This window comes from Phasianus colchicus, chromosome 10 (assembly GCF_987193195.1).
Source record: "Phasianus colchicus chromosome 10, bPhaCol1.hap1.1, whole genome shotgun sequence".
In the NCBI taxonomy this organism is placed as follows: Eukaryota; Metazoa; Chordata; class Aves; order Galliformes; family Phasianidae; genus Phasianus; species Phasianus colchicus.
In genome coordinates, this window is record NC_143445.1 from 2747434 (window position 1) to 2760579 (window position 13146).

A 13146-nucleotide genomic window follows, 5' to 3' on the forward strand; every position below is an offset into this window, starting at 1 on the left:
TTCCGTTTTTATTTTCCTAACTACCCAAAATGACTTCAGAATCTCTTTCCTATGCAAAGTTAGCTAATTTCAGGTTGGACGTTCTTCTCTGAGAGAGTGGTCAGGAGCTGCCCCAGGAGGTGGTGGAATCACCATCCCTGGAGATGTTCAAGAATGTTTAAGGTATTTAGGCATTCTACTGAGGGGCATGGTTTACTGGGAAATATTGCTGATAGGGAAATATTCCTGATATTAACTGCAGGACGAGGGGAAACGGTTTGAAGTTGAGGGAGGGGAGATTTAGGTTGGAAATTCTTTACAGAGAGAGTGGTGAGGTGCTGGAACAGCTGCCCAGAGAGGCTGTGGATGCCCCGTCCATCCCTGGAGGTGTTCAAGGCCAGGTTGGATGGGGCCCTGGGCAGCCTGGTCTGGTATTAAATGTGGAGGTTGGTGGCCCTGCGTGTGGCAGGGGGGTTGGAGATTCATGATCCTTGAGGTCCCTTCCAACCCTGGCCATTCTGTGATTCTGTGATTCTGTTATAGGTGAACGGTTGGAATGGAGGTCTTTTCCAACCCTGGCGATTCTATGATTCTATGCCTGCTTTTCCCTTTGATATGCATTTATTTGTGTATATCAACACCAAGTTTCATCTGGCATCACGCTGTTCATTCACGGCATTTTCTGCAACTCTTTACGGAGTATCGGTGTCTGGAAAAACTCAAACTGTCTCCCCCAAAACTCAGCACTTTTTCCATGTCATTTATGAGTGCTGCAAGTCCGAGTTACACTACCAGTAGGGAAATCAAGTCACTGATGCCTAGAACTGTCCAGTTTTTAACCCATTTATTTACAGTGGATATCTTGATGACATTCACCTTTACTAGACTTTCATATCACCTGCCTTAATTGAAAAAAATAGCCCTTGCTTCACAAGCACGCTTTATTCATATCGCCACTTTTTGGCAGCACGTACACTTGTGAACAATTATTGTCATGGGTGAAGCACAGGAAGAGCAGTATTTCATCAAAAATCTCAAACAAGCACCTTGAGAACTCACTAAGAATTGCAACCTTCTTTCTTGAACCAGACTAGTTTCACAAAAACAGGGTCAAATATCCCACTAGTTTTATGTTTTTGTTGCTCTTTGTTTTTCATATTCTAATAAAAGATACATTAAAAAAATAAGTTTTGTTATGTCCATACATTAACTATATTACACATTTTATATGTCCACTCATTGTGGCCCAGACAAGACCAAAGGTTGGACACCCATAGGACAGAGCTTCAAACTTCCCTGAAATAAGGTTAAACTTAGAAAACGGAGCATATAATGAAGGCTGGATTTTGTGATGCTCTTGGTTCTGCAGCACAGCCTTTCTGTGAGATATTAAATTGGTGTTGAATTGACTGAGGTGTGTGACACAGTCCCAGCTTTTACACTACCATGCTTAGATTGCTTTGCATACCAGCACTGCATCTGCTGTGATTTACATAGCTCCAGCCCTGTCAGAACAAATGCACCCAAATCACATCCTCATTACAAAAGAACATTTTCCTCAATTCTCAGTCTCTCATCATAATAAGATACAGCCCGGATTAAGTCGCCAGACAGACTGGGCAACAAATGGCACAAGTCTTCCCTCATTAGTTATCAATTGCCCTAACATTTCACAAGGAAAATTTGTCACTGCCGGTGTCAGCATTTGTCACAGAAACAATTTAGCCTTCCCTTCTAAAAAAGCCAGTGTACAGCTTGTCTGGTTATCATTTACCTATAGAATTACAGTGTACTGTGCCATAACCTTCAGGAACTGTATAGGTTAATACCTGGCACTACAGAGCCAGCAGTGTACTTCAATCAATTCTTACTGCCTAAAGAAACAGATGTATACTTTCTTAATTAAGACAGGCATGGTTTAAATGGCCTGCAGAACTCTATTTTAAACAAGCACGTAAACAAACAAAAACCCCACGATCACAAAGCAAGGAAAACAAGAACCCAGAAGGCTCCAGCCATTCACTGAGTAACCGCCCAACAGCAAGCCCTAAAAATTGGATCTGAGCACAATTAATTGTGTTCAGGGTACAAGTATCACAGAATCACAGAATTGCCAGGGTTGGAAGGGACCTCAAGGATCATGAATCTCCAACCCCCCTGCCACATGCAGGGCCACCAACCTCCACATTTAATACCAGACCGGGCTGCCCAGGGCCCCATCCAACCTGGCCTTGAACACCTCCAGGGACGGGGCATCCACAGCCTCTCTGGGCAGCTGTTCCAGTACCTCACCACTCTCTCTGTAAAGAATTTCCCCCTGATGTCCAACCTAAATCTCCCCTCCCTCAACTTCAAACCATTTCCCCTTGTCCTACAGTTATCTATCCTTTCAAAGAGTTGATTCCCCTCCTGTTTGTAGGCTCCCTTTAGGTACTGAAGGCTGCAATGAGCTCACCCCGCAGCCTTCTTTTCTCCAGGCTGAACAAGCCCAGCTCCCTCAGCCTGTCCTCATAGGGGACGTGCTCCAGTCCCCCGATCATCTTCGTGGCCCTCCTCTGGACCCTCTCCAACAGCTCCCTGTCTTTCTTGTACTGGGGGCTCCAGACCTGGACGCAGTACTGCAGATGGGGCCTCACAAGAGCAGAGCAGAGGGGAACAATCACCTCCCTGTCCCTGCTAGGAGGACAAGTAGGAGGAACGACAGTAGTACGAAGAAATCAGCACACAGCTCAGATCAATCATTACTTCATTTACAGAGCTTGGTGCTCTCCGCATACCATGAGCCGAGTAGCAAGCGACTTCATTAAGCTCAAATGGACCTTTAGTAAAGCCACTATCTACAGAGCAGCTGCAGCCTGGTGGTCCTGGCACGTACACGTGTGTTGATTTTCAGATAAACCTCTTCAACTTCTGTTTGTCCTCACGCTTATTACATCCAGAAAGGAGAAAGTGCTGGATTCTCCAGGACATCTATTCCAATTTCTGTTGTGAACATCACGACGGACACCTTTTATTTTCCCCATCAACTCTTCACATTGTTCTGTCCTTGTGGAAAGCATATTCAATACCCCCACGCCTTCAGTAATTAAAAGACCCTATGTGAGCTTTAATGTATTTCTTATTCTATTTGTGGCCAATTGTTCTTAATCAGCATATGCCATTCACGGGATCAGAACAAGGGTGATTTGTAAATCACATTTTTCTTCCTGTTGAATCAAAGTTCAATTTGGCGATTCTCGTGAAGCCTTTAAACCACAACAGCCCTTAGCTTCTGCTTTTCACTCCCTGCATAAGGCTGAATGCTACCAGATTCATTAAAAACAAGCTGATGATTGCCCCCTGCTCCTGGTTCTTTGACACTCTGTACACACAGTAAGTTAACTTTAACATGACATTCCTCCTATTGTTCAAACAGCTCTATCTGCTGGGAATGTGCTAATTAGGCTCTGCAGGTCCAATTCACACCATAAACAGATGTCACAACAGCAAAATGAATTTACCAATTTGTTTTCAGTTCCTATTGTTCTCATCCTTCATCAACTTCCAACTTGCATTTTCATTTCAAACAAAACAGGTTTTCCAGCAGGAACAGCTATGCCTTACAGGGAGGAAAAATAGATCACCATCAAAAACTAACACAACCTACCCAAATCCAGGATCTCCAAAAAGTGGAGTTGCTCCTGCACTGAGCATTCACTTTTATGTCATTTCAAACCCTGTCTGAAACATTCCCATCTCCACTTCATCCATAATTACCAGTGTTTCAGCAGCTCAAAAGCATGAAGGTCACCTTCCTCCCATTTCCCAGTGGGAAAAACATCATTAAGGTTTACTGAAACACTCCAACTTCTGCAATACAGGAAGCACAGATTCCAGCTTAGAATTCACTGCCACATTCTCTGCCATCACTTTATTGATAACGAATGTTCGGGAAATACAGATGTAATGGCATTCAGTCAGGCATCCCCAAGGCTAACCACCACAAATAATACTCTTTTAAACATCAACTGCATTAATGGCTGCATGGGACGGTAATTTGATGAACTACCAAAAATAACTTCACTATCATTTCTTCAGTGCTCCAGAAATATAAACATTAAGTGCCTGAGCAAACTTAGCTACAAGATGAGCCAGCTGGGATGGGATGTCCAGCAGGTGGGATGTCCAGACAGCAGGGAGGGCCTGCGGAGGACGTGATTTTGGGGCAGGCCATGGGTGGTGTTTGTGCCATGTTTCTCCTCCAGCCGCATCCCAGAACCATGAAGGAAGAGCCCACCTTGCAGAGGTGACATCCTGAGGTTAGCCCAGGCTTTCCCACCACATCACCGGCTGAGGAGGCACCCACTCAATCTCTGACATTCATGCTGATCAAACACAGTAAGTTTCAGCCCAAGGAGGCTGCCTAGCCCCTTACAGAGCGAAAAAGGAGGTGCTCCCAACCTGAGAAGCCCATCTTGCACGCACCCCACTCTAAAAGCACCTCTGTCCTTCCTAAACCCTCACCTATTTAACAAGGAGCAGGCAGTGCTGGCAGCAGCAACGCTGCTCTTTGGTGAAGGCAGCCAGAAGTGGGCAGTGGGAGCAGCTCCTGTAAGCACCTGAGAAGATGAGCACCTCAGACTGCAGCGCCAAGGCTCATAGAAGTCCATGTGAAAAGGGCTTATGTTTGCACACACTGCAGAGAGCAGAGCTGGAGTGCAAAGGCTGAAAGGCAGCACCACAGGTCGTGACTGTGGGCGTCTACTGTAGTTCTCCTACAAATTCAGTAATGAATTCTGCTGGGGACCTAAGCTAAAACCTCAGAAAATGAGTTTTTGCAGTATCCTGCAAAAGCAATAAAAAGACAACTAGCATAATTCAGAAAAATATCTTGCAAGCAAATTAAGCACTCTAGCCTTCCTCCACTGTGCCTTTTATTGCTGTCTTAAATTAAAGAAATGGTGTCATACTTCAGAGTAGCACCTTTTCTGGTACTGCTTATCATTAACAAGCATATGCACAGCTTACTAAGGATTCCTCTGTTCTAGCCCACAGATCAAAATATTCCCTGAAAAACAAAACGTGTTGATGTGTTTTCCATCTTTATAATGTCAGAAAGAGTTTGTGTATTTCCCGCTTTCTATATTGCAGGCTCATCTCAACTGTTTCCTCAGGGACAAAAGTGAAAAGAAACAAAACACCCTTATTTCCTTAAAGCAATGTATGGGTTTGTACACGGATTAAAAGTATTCCACACTCCTACATGGGAACATGAAAAAAATATCGCCACCCATCTTTATAAAGGAATTCATATCAGCATGACGAATACTTGAATTTATACAGTTTACAAGCATAATCTTATTTCTGCATTTGCAGCTCTAGTTTTCCAAAGTGTTGAGACAGGGGAAGCCTGGCAGATAAACACAACAGCAGTGCTCACTTCCAGCACTTCAAATTTAACTGCAGTTTTGTAAGCACTTCAATAGACACTACTTTGTTGCACATATAAGTGGGTGAATTTCCACCATACACACTGAGGAAAGTAATGTCAGGACAGAAGCATGAACATCTGACTTTTTGAAACCCGTGTACATTTGTTAACAAAGCTGATTCCCAGCACTGCGGATAAATACGCTGACAGGGGGAGCAAGATGTGAGCAACACGTTTGAACTGGTAGAGAAAATAGGTGAGTCTGTGTTAAGTTCCTTCTGTCTGGAAAACTGAGACCTCCGCGAGCGTTCTGCTGAGCGCACTGTAGATCTGTCTACCTCTAAACAAAAAGCAAATAAATCCAGACCTTTCTCACAACCATGCTCGTAATTGTCTGCATTTAAATCTTCCTCCTCTATTGACTTCAAGTGTATACAAGTGTAATATATATAAAATGTAATAGATGCAAGTTTGTTGCCATAAACAGAAGTGCTTATGGGATTTAAGGTGAAATTTTAGAGTTCTTCGTAAGCACCAGGTTTAAAACTTCACCCCGTGGGGAAAAAAATCCATACTTTTATCACTGGCAGTGCCTTGTAGCCTTGCTGATATCCATCTCCTCCAGCTGAGACCTGATGCTTCCATGCCTTTCTTGTTTCTCGCTGAATTTGAGTGGAAGAAATTGAAATACAGTCCTCTGCTAGAAAATCTAACTGGGCTGCCAGCTCACTTCACAGACTAGAAATGCCTGCTAATAGGGCTGTTTGTTCGTTTGTTTTTGTGTTGGTTGTTGGTTTTGTTTTGTTTTGTTTTTTTTCCAGGTCATTCTATCCCAGAAGAATTTGCCCTATTTAGGCAGAAAAATAACGTATTAAGAATCAGAACTGAACTGTGATGTGACAGCATTTACTTCTCCATATGTTACAAATCTATGAGCGTTAAAAGCACAGCCACTAAATAATGATGGGATGGCAAAGAGAGGCCCCAGGACTGGCAGTTGCTACCCACTGCTACCTGCCTGTAGGACAGCTGCTGCTTAACCTTTTGGCTTTTTGTTCTCATCAACTTGGAAATTCCTAGCATTAAACAGCTCACTCTATCCTTTGTGAGTGTACAAAGGCTTGAGAGGAAGGCAATGGAATCTTTGCTGTGACCAAGTAGTGGTAGAACAGTGCTACTGAGAACAGAACCTGTCTGGAGCCATTGGAGTATTTAGTACTGTAAAATTAATGCTTTAATACAATGCAAATAATCCAATCAAGAAGTAAACCAAATTACAGAAGTTACATAATCAAACAACGGTTAGTGAAATGTGACTGGTTGAAATCCAATTTTATTTACTAAACACTGAGGATTTTAACATGAATAAGCTTCAATTACAATGAATTCGTACATTCAAGCTAAATTTGGAAAGACTCATAATGCATTTAATTGTCTAGCTGTCAGCTCATGGAAAATGAAGACAGTAATGTATGCCAATCATTCCTTTTAAATGAAGATTTAGTCAAGTGAGACAAAGCCCACTGATGTGACAAGCAAGCCATCTTCTCTCTTGGCTGATCCAAAACACTTGAGTTTACAATTGCTGTCTAACTTTAGGCTTAACTGCTTTGGTTGTCTCTCCTTTCCGGACACTTCAGAATAATAAATTCAAATGAGTTATCAACAACTTGCACTGCAAAAATTATCCTCACTTAAAAAAAACCAACAAGTATTGGAAAGGTGAACAGTGGCTTTCTGATTGGTGTCAGTCTATTTCAAGGGCCATCAGACTCTGGTTTCCCAGGCACAGCCTTGATCCGACAGCAGAACTATCATTCAGTTTGCTTAAATTGAGAAATGTGAACGGGTATCACAGAGCAGCGTATTGCCAGCAAATCAACAACTCTGGTAGCACCGCTGTACCACAGGTAACAAACTTTAACTCCCTTAAATGCAATGGTCTACCATATGCCACTCTGTGATTAATTGTCTCACATGCTTACAAATGTCACAACTCAACAGCTTGATGAGTATAGCCACTTTTGCAACTAATCTCTCCACTGCAAAGAAAAAGTCATGTAGTGTATGTACATGGATGGACATGCCAACCATATCAGTAAAGCTTCAAGTACTACATCTGCACATTCAGCTGAACACATTTCTAAGGGCTCTTACCATATGCTGCACGTGTATTTTCAAGTAGATAAGCCCAGACTGACAATGAAGGTCCTCAGAAAAATCACCAGCTAAATATTTCCCACCAAGGATTCAGTTCTAGAGCACAGATCTGCCTTGCCTGCTGCAGGGAACTCAGAACCAGCAGAATCATAGAATCATTGAATGGCCTGGGCTGAAAAGGACTGCAGTGATCATCTAGTTTCTGCAGTGTTCAGGTCGCCAACCACCAGACCAGGCTGCCCAGAGCCACATCCAGCCTGGGATCCCCCAGCAAGACCTCAGGAGGGCAGACCCCAGTGACTGATGAGCCCATAATATCACAAGTGAAAAATCAGGTTTGACCAAGAGCTGGCTCCGTGTCACTTCATTCTGATTCCCAAAGAAGGCACATTATCCTGTAATCACGCTGCATTTCTACTTTGTATAAGTTTTCATTTGAGGAGGTGTTAGGAACATAAATGTACATTATCAAGGCAACTCTGTGAAACACATACCTTAAGAGAGCATCACAGCAACACTGAACAAACTACAGCAGAAGTCTTGCTCAGAATCCTGCTCATGAACCTACTGCAAGCTGAGAAGCCTCAAATCCATCATTTACTGGATGTTCAATCAAGCAAGAGATGTAGGAAATGAACAGAAATCTTCCACTGGTAATACCATGCATTTCTTGCGAAGGATTAAATTCATCCCAGTAGCTCCCTAGTTCAACTGCTGAAGGGAAGACTTATTGCATTTTGAATCAGAGCCATTTATCTAGTATCCTATATCACCGAGAGAAGACAAGTTGAAAAAAGCAGTGAATATATCACAAAAATTTTGCTCATTGGAATTGTGGTTTTAGAAAAGGAAGCAGGGCAGCATACCTTCTACAAAAGTAAAATTTGAATTGCTGGCCATGCTGAGCTATAATGTACTACAGGCATGGAGCTGTATAAAGACAAGGCAGAAGCTGTGCATCTGTCACAAACAAGCATCTTACCATCTACTTCAGCTCCTTGTTACCACTGGGATAATGCAGTACTTTCTCCTATGAGTCTGTGTATGCATACGATACACTCATATTCATAACAATAAACTGGAAGAGAAAATTCTTCCCACGTTTATATAGCTTTGAACAGAAAATATACTGTCTGGTATGGGTCATGCTTGTGTACACACTCAGGCCTGAGCATGTACACTCATGGATAAGCATCCCAGAGAAACGAGATGATCAGTACAAGGGAGTGAAATAACACTTTATGAATGAAAAAAACAATCTGCAAAAACATGTCTTTGTGCTCTTAGCACCGTGATGGTTCCTTGGAGAGAACAAGTCAGGAGTTAAAATTTTACGCACTGTTTGCACTACATGCACAGCTAAAGCAACGGTTGCTTTGGTTCTGTATCCCATCTGTGTGTGTTACCAGGTCTCTGTAGAGCCTTTCAGAAATTAAGAATCACCTTTTACACTGAGCTTAAGGCTAGGCTTTCAAGCATAGGAAGTAGAGTTCAAGTTAAACCTGATGAAATTTCCTTGTCAAATGTGAGTCACTGAAAGTGAATGTGAGATGCCTCTCCCTTTCTCTCATCTTCCAATCACGCCTAAACAAACGTTGACAAAAGCTTCTCTCAATTTCTTTCAATTTGCAAGGAGATTGGAGAAATTCCTTTAGAAAGGAAGATGAACATGTACAACTCTGACTAAAGGCAAGGTGGGAAAACATCGATGAAGCCTATAAACAACAACAAAAAAAATTAGGCTGGCCCAAAGATATAACTGGAAGGGAGAAATGAAGATGGATAGCAAGCAAAGATTCTTGACACATCTGCTGTGTTCTTAGGGAAAGTACCACGACCTCTGTGCCTCACAACAGAATCCAGAATCAATAAAATGTGAGAGAACCATCTTATGTTGGCAAGGAAACAAAGTATGTGGTTTATCCCCTCAACTCCCAATGTCTATTTTTCTGAAGCACTGCACCAATACACGGAACTGATATTGTGCATGTTCACTTGAGGCTGCTGATGCACTGCTCAGTGCCTTCAGCACAAATTCTAACTTCCCCATGCTCATGAGCCAGCCAGAGAAATGTGACTGCTCCATCCATGTCAAAACTGGGAAACACAGAAACGGTCTGCTGCATAAAGGAGAGCATTGCACCATCACCTCTTGGTCACAGCTCAATTCACGACTGTAAGCTCATGACTTGAGAACTTTTTGCTAGAGATGACATGAAACAATATCTTGTTTTAAAGTGCAAGCTCCCCTTCCACCCACCCAACAGAACACAGTAATGGGCACGGTGCAGTAGGCATCCAGTGCTGGTACCAACGTAGGTAAAAGTTACCTAACAGCAGTACACACTGCACAGCTAGCAATGTGGGCCCTCTATACATCAAGTACAAACCTATACTAAGCCTTCACAGCCAACAGGCCCATTATCACTGTTAATTGTGCTAATAGATTTAATATACTGCTAGCAAGTCTAATTATTATAGAACTGGCCTCATGTTGATGCACTGACATATTTTAGCAGCTTTTCTTGTGTTTCTCAGCCTTATTGCCTGAGTCTGCATGATAACAATATCTCAGTAAAATACAGTAGTTAATACGAGGTGAAATTAACCCTGCTTTTTAATCAGAAGTATTATAGCAGCTCCTTGGACGAGAAACTGTAAGTTAAGTTTTCTCCATCAAAGTCTTATCTAAGGAACCATACATTGGCATGGAAGGTATGTCATTAAAGTAACCAAAAAAAAGAAGGCCCAGACTGAAATTCAGTCTTCAGCTAAATTCTTTGCTTACAAGATCATTAGCTACGTTTTTAATCTGTTGGTTCACACAGCTAATTCTGAACTTGCTGCCAAACATATCCTCTTTGTTGGCTCAGGATGAAGCAATAGCAACATTGGAAAGAATTTTATTTTAATATCTTGACAGAAAATTTAGAAACAATTCAATGCTGCCAGAGCGTCTCAACTCTGATTCTCCTTTAATAGTTAAAGGAACAGATTTGGTTTGAGAACTGAACTGAGCTGCATTAAGGCACCAAATTTAATAACTCAGAGCAATTAAATAATTTTCCTAATTTGTGTTTAATAAAATCTCAATTCTTTCTGATGAGCCTAATTTAAATGCTAACATTTGATTTACTGAAAAAAATATATAAATCTAGAAATATTGTAAAAAGTGAAACAGATATGTCAACCCAAAGGTCACCACTAATTAGTCTATTGAAAAAGCAATTTAACACCATTTACTGCCACCATGGCAAATATGACAGGTTTACAAATTAACACATTGAATGTTTAATATTAACATCCATGTTCTGTCAAGTCCTCCTGTGACAAATCGAAACATAGCTGAGATTGCTGTAGTTAATAAATAATCTTGGTTAATAAAAATGCTTTCTCCTGAAATTATGGCAGTGTGAACAGTATCTTAATTACAGCTGTTTCAGAGCCTCATCTATCAATCAGTGATGGTCAGCACTTCCACAGGCTCACGAACAGAAGAGCAATGACCCAGCAGTCATCCAACCATTGGATGGCCTTTATCTGACGTGTTGAGCCTAGACCCAATCTCAGACCTGGAAAGACAGTCAGCAAAGCTCAGGAATGCTCAGTTCACTTCACAAAATGTATAACGACCACAGCAATAAAGCACTATCAAATTTTGAAGTGTGACTTGCGAACTCAGGTGGGGGATAACATACTGCAAATGTTGGGAGGAACACAGCAGTCTTCCAAAATGTTTGGTAAGGAGCTGAAAGAAACCGGATACTGGAAGGCATAACTGTAATGTGAAGCTTTTGAACACTTACCTGTACACAGGATAAATGGTACCAACAGTCACTTCCTCCAACCACCATCAAACCCAAGTATATCAGTGGCGGTGTGCAATAATTTCTCAGTTTGAACTACTACTAGGAACACTTCACAACATATGAAGGAGTTAAGGGGTAGAAGGAGGCACCCGTGCAGTTACTCTGAAAATCCAAATTTATTCACATTGTTTTCTGCTCATACAAATTCTCTGGGAATCCACTGAAACTTTAAGGTTCACAGCGCATAGCACTGCAGTTACATGCAAATAAAGTGGTCTTTTTCAGTGTGGGATATAATAATTAATCAATGCCCTTTCTCTTGTGTTGCTGTGGCAAGCATTGTCTTAAGTCACATTTCCCAGTATTGTGATGCAATAGTCAGCAGAGACTTCAGGTACCATGCCCTAAAAGTTGGCAAATGGGAAGTAAGATCCCTCTGCCCCATTTCCCAGCTCTAATATAGGTTACTGGGTGTTGATCAGTGCCAGCAACTGTACTCTACTGGTAGTTCAAAAACTGCTGCTTTTCCAGTGCTAATCTTAAGAACTCCTCCATGGGATCAAGTACAGTTTCTAATAATAAAGATGATTAAAAGGGAGTCTTCTGCAGGAGCACAGAATGCAGCGACTGTCAACCTTGTAAGTTCTGAAAATCAGAATAGAATTGCCATGCAAACCAATACACAGCAAAAGCTCCTAAGCGTGAGGGCAATGCAGAAGGCAAAACCACTTCATTATCTGCTTGTCAAAACCAGAAACCAAGACAAAGAGACTGGAGAATTGAAGACAGAGTCATAGGGACACTGACCTCAGCAGGAGCCTGAATAGCAGGGAAGCATCAAGACTGCAGAGGACTAAGGATGGACATGCAAACTGCTTTACTTTTATTATCACCCAAGGAGGAAAAGTAAAATGAAGGCAGCTGAAAAATTGCAGTGTGCTCCAGCAGGGTAGTGAAGGTCAAACTCAGCAGGAGACAATGCATTCTAATGAATACTTCCTCAACTCCTGGAAGATTACATTCAGCACATCTTTAAATCCCCCCAATATATTCCACTGATCCTAAAAAGAATCTATTACACATGCAAACTGTAGAAATATATTATTTTGTTCTGGCAGAGCTTGTCAAGTACAAGTTTCTAAAGTAAGTCTTGTGACAGGTATCTAAAGGTATCTATAATCATGAAAAAAAACCATACATAACAGGAACCACCAATGCAAAGAAACAGAACTAGCGGTATTTCTGATGAGAATTTTTTTTAAATCTTCGAATTTGTTATGTCCACAGGCTGAAAATCTTCTGCTAATTATCAGATTTTCGCATTAAAAAGCTGACAAAGCTAGTAGAATGGAATAGATCCCTATGCCAGTAGAATAGAAAGCTCAGTGAACCTAAAATGGATGAAGCTTTGCACACTTTCTTTCCATACACAGCTTTAGACCAGTACAACATTCCCAGTGCATATCAAAGGACAAAACAAGGAACCTCAAGCTCAACTGCAATCATATCTACATTATATCTATTTCCCAGACACACTTTTAGTACACACACGCTGCACACTGATATAACAGAATATCAACAACAGCCAGCTATCTGAAATGGTTCTGAAGACGGCCAGGCTGAAGGAAGATGTGGCAAATAGGATGAAACCAAGGCACACCTTTAAGTGACAAATTGCTTCAAAGCCACCCACACTTCAGTACCTGAGTCATGTCTGCGGCCACGGTTGGTCAACTGCTTACATTACTTGCCTAACATCAGCTCTCAGTATCCTGCACTGCCTGACCC